Source organism: Penaeus chinensis, chromosome 21, assembly GCF_019202785.1.
Source record: "Penaeus chinensis breed Huanghai No. 1 chromosome 21, ASM1920278v2, whole genome shotgun sequence".
Classification (NCBI taxonomy): domain Eukaryota; kingdom Metazoa; phylum Arthropoda; class Malacostraca; order Decapoda; family Penaeidae; genus Penaeus; species Penaeus chinensis.
This window is the reverse complement of record NC_061839.1, coordinates 11263917-11268916: the sequence shown is the minus strand read 5'-3', so window position 1 is coordinate 11268916 and position 5000 is coordinate 11263917. Positions and strand designations below refer to the sequence as shown.

Below are 5000 nucleotides of genomic sequence, written 5' to 3'. Positions count from 1 at the left end.
TCGGATTCTAGCAGAAATATTTTGCATAACGCTATCGTATTCGTGAGCAAGACATGCAATAACATTTAGTGAATGTTTTTTGTTAATATAGAGATAGTGTATGTAAATTAATATAAAAGGTGGTAATGAACTATGAAATTGATCTGCAATGTGAAATGTCACTTTGATGGCAGTAGCTCTGATAACATAACATAGTCGAATATGCAAATGCAATTAAATTTGCCATTGTCACAAGCTAAAAACCTCATCATGTGACTAAATAAAACTCATTGAATAGTGTACAAACCGAGTACATATGAATCAAAGACTGTAAGCCTTATGTAAACTGAACTTAACTTCAGTCTTGCCTAGCTTAGGCTGACTGAAATAAAAACAAGCAAAACTTAACTAAATTTTATCAGTGGATTAGTATTGTAAGAATATAGCAAAAATTTTCATAAAATAAACTTACAATATACGGAACTGAAGCTAACTTGAACACAGCTTAGGCCAACTTGAACACAGCTTAGGCCAACTTGAACACAGCTTAGGCCAACTTGAACACAGCTTAGGCCAACTTGAACACAGCTTAGGCTAACTTGAACACAGCTTAGGCTAACTTGAACACAGCTTAGGCCAACTTGAACACAGCTTAGGCCAACTTGAACACAGCTTAGTCCAGCAACACTTTGAACACAGCTTAGTCCCAGTAACACTTTGAACACAGCTTAGTCCCAGTAACACTTTGAACACAGCTTAGTCCCAGTAACACTTTGAACACAGCTTAGTCCCAGCAACACTTTGAACACAGCTTAGTCCCAGCAACACTTTGAACACAGCTTAGTCCCAGCAACACTTTGAACACAGCTTAGTCCCAGCAACACTTTGAACACAGCTTAGTCCCAGCAACACTTTGAACACAGCTTAGTCCCAGCAACACTTTGAACACAGCTTAGTCCCAGCAACACTTTGAACACAGCTTAGTCCCAGCAACACTTTGAACACAGCTTAGTCCCAGCAACACTTTGAACACAGCTTAGTCCCAGCAACACTTTGAACACAGCTTAGTCCCAGCAACACTTTGAACACAGCTTGGTCCCAGCAACACTTTGAACACAGCTTGGTCCCAGCAACACTTTGAACACAGCTTGGTCCCAGCAACACTTTGAACACAGCTTGGTCCCAGCAACACTTTGAACACAGCTTAGGTCCCAGCAACACTTTGAACACAGCCTGGTCCCAGCAACACTTTGAACACAGCTTGGTCCCAGCAACACTTTGAACACAGCTTGGTCCCAGCAACACTTTGAACACAGCTTGGTCCCAGCAACACTTTGAACACAGCTTGGTCCCAGCAACACTTTGAACACAGCTTGGTCCCAGCAACACTTGGAACACAGCTTGGTCCCAGCAACACTTTGAACACAGCTTGGTCCCAGCAACACTTGAACACAGCTTGTCGAACACAGCTTGGTCCCAGCAACACTTGAACACAGCTTGGTCCCAGCAACACTTGGAACACAGCTTGGTCCCAGCAACACTTGGAACACAGCTTGGTCCCAGCAACACTTTGAACACAGCTTGGTCCCAGCAACACTTTGAACACAGCTTGGTCCCAGCAACACTATGAACACAGCTTGGTCCCAGCAACACTTTGAACACAGCTTGGTCCCAGCAACACTTTGAACACAGCTTGGTCCCAGCAACACTTTGAACACAGCTTGGTCCCAGCAACACTTGGAACACAGCTTGGTCCCAGCAAATTTGGAACACAGCTTGATCCCAGCAACACTTGGAACACAGCTTGGTCCCAGCAACACTTGGAACACAGCTTGGTCCCAGCAACACTTGGAACACAGCTTGGTCCCAGCAACACTTGGAACACAGCTTGGTCCCAGCAACACTTGGAACACAGCTTGGTCCCAGCAACACTTGGAACACAGCTTGGTCCCAGCAACACTTGGAACACAGCTTGGTCCCAGCAACACTTGGAACACAGCTTGGTCCCAGCAACACTTGGAACACAGCTTGGTCCCAGCAACACTTTGAACACAGCTTGGTCCCAGCAACACTTGGAACACAGCTTGGTCCCAGCAACACTTTGAACACAGCTTGGTCCCAGCAACACTTGGAACACAGCTTGGTCCCAGCAACACTTGGAACACAGCTTGGTCCCAGCAACACTTGGAACACAGCTTGGTCCCAGCAACACTTGGAACACAGCTTGGTCCCAGCAACACTTGGAACACAGCTTGGTCCCAGCAACACTTGGAACACAGCTTGGTCCCAGCAACACTTGGAACACAGCTTGGTCCCAGCAACACTTGGAACACAGCTTGGTCCCAGCAACACTTGGAACACAGCTTGGTCCCAGCAACACTTGGAACACAGCTTGGTCCCAGCAACACTTGGAACACAGCTTGGTCCCAGCAACACTTGGAACACAGCTTGGTCCCAGCAACACTTGGAACACAGCTTGGTCCCAGCAACACTTGGAACACAGCTTGGTCCCAGCAACACTTGGAACACAGCTTGGTCCCAGCAACACTTGGAACACAGCTTGGTCCCAGCAACACTTGGAACACAGCTTGGTCCCAGCAACACTTGGAACACAGCTTGGTCCCAGCAACACTTGGAACACAGCTTGGTCCCAGCAACACTTGGAACACAGCTTGGTCCCAGCAACACTTGGAACACAGCTTGGTCCCAGCAACACTTGGAACACAGCTTGGTCCCAGCAACACTTGGAACACAGCTTGGTCCCAGCAACACTTGGAACACAGCTTGGTCCCAGCAACACTTGGAACACAGCTTGGTCCCAGCAACACTTGGAACACAGCTTGGTCCCAGCAACACTTGGAACACAGCTTGGTCCCAGCAACACTTGGAACACAGCTTGGTCCCAGCAACACTTTGAACACAGCTTGGTCAAACACCTTGCCTTGAGCATGACGCATTGTGACTCGAGCATGACGCATTGTGACTCGAGCATGACGCTTTGTGACTCGAGCATGACGCATCGTGACTCGAGCATGACGCATCGTGACTCGAGCATGACGCATCGTGACTCGAGCATGACGCATCGTGACTCGAGCATGACGCATCGTGACTCGAGCATGACGCATCGTGACTCTAGCGTGACGCATCGTGACTCGAGCATGACGCATCGTGACTCGAGCATGACGCAGCGTGACTCGAGCATGACGCAGCGTGACTCGAGCATGACGCAGCGTGACTCGAGCATGACGCAGCGTGACTCGAGCATGACGCAGCGTGACTCGAGCATGCTATCATGTCATCATTACAAGTTTTTATATTTACTATTGTTATCATCTTAGTGTTTGTTATTAGCATTGTTGTTATGATAATAGTTGTTGTTATTTTTATTATTATTGTTATTATTATAATTGAATATCTATGGTATGGGTGCACTTAGGCCTGGGCAAATTAAAGATGATATTCTCCTTTAATAAAATGATATTCTCCTATATATTGTGTTACCAGTCATGTCTGCAGATTGTTTTACTTATACCTGTGACAAAATTAGTAGACCTTGTGACCTACCTGATTTGAATTGGCTGGAAAAACGTATTTTTTACTAGTGCTATGAATATTCATGGTGTTATTTTTATTATAAACATTATAATTACTATAATGTTATAAACATTAGTAAAAACAAAATAAGATAACATAAAATATTTTTGTAAATCAATGAAAAGAGTAAACGGGCGAGACAGGCAGTACTCGTAATTGGCTCATTGGTGACTTTGTACAAGTGTAGCCATCTATGTTTAAAAAGAATCAAACAAGTAACTCACAGTGGGCATGGCACGTACATACACGTCATGACCGTTAGCATTGGGTTAAAGAAGAAATAGAGGAAGGGAAGGGAAGGGAAGGGGACTAAAAAAGGAAAAGAGGAAAGGAGATGGGGCTTGGAGAGAAAGTGGGGCCAGAAAGGAAGGGAAGGGGATAAGGGAGCAAAAGAAATAGAGGTGGTCCAGGAGGAAGAGGAAGGAAGTAGAAGGTGGCTGATGTAGGGCTTAAAATAGGGGTGGGGGAGTGAGTTTTAAGGAAGATCAGGGAGTAAGAAGGGGTGGCAGAGGGGGAAAGGGAAAGGTATAGTAATAGGGTTAGGGTAAGGGTAAAAGTAAGAAAGGGAGGAGGCAAGAGGAAGCAGTTGAAAGATGAAAGTGGGAGAGAGCAAGAGAGAGAGACCTCCCTTTTTTTTTTTTTTCGTAGAATGTCCACAACTCTGCTAGTAGTGGTGGTTATTATTATTATTATCATTATTATTAATATTATTAATATTATTAATATTATTAATATTATTAATATTATTAATATTATTAATATTATTAATATTATTATTATTATTATTGTCGTTATTGTTATTATTATTATTATTATTATTATTATTATAATCATCATTATTATTATTTTCGTTTGTGTTGTCAGTATTGGGATTAGTGCTATCAGTATTAGCATTAATGTTATCAGTATTAGCATTAGTGTTGTTATCCTTAATATTGTTCTCATTGTTCTTCATATTAGATATTATTGTTGTTATTGTCATTATTGAGAGTATTATTGTTTTTATTATTATTATCATTTGTGTTACTGTTGTTGGTATCATTATTGTTATTATCAGTATTATTATTGTTCTTATGATCATCATTAGACTATCATTGATGATATTCTTGATAAGGATAATAGTAATACAATTATTGGTTTTATCATTATTTTTTTACAATGATTGAGTGATATTACTAATATTATTGTTTTTGTTGTTTTTGTTGATTGCTATTATTATTTGTCATTTCTATCAATAGTGATATTGAAATTATTATTATTATTATTTTTATTATTTTTTTTGTTATTGTTAATATTATTATTATTATTGTTATTGTTAATGTTATTGTTGTTGTGCCGTTGTGGTTCTCAGTTATTGTCATTGTAATTGTTATTATTATATTGTTGCGATGATGATGATGATGATGGTGATCATCATCATCATCATC

General features: G+C 41.7%; 1 protein-coding gene across 1 annotated transcript in view; it reads left to right on the top strand.

The window, feature by feature from the left end:
• Positions 1–5000, top strand: part of LOC125036699 (probable lysine-specific demethylase 4B) — a 34457-nt gene that overhangs the window by 847 nt on the left and 28610 nt on the right. The window lies entirely within an intron of this gene.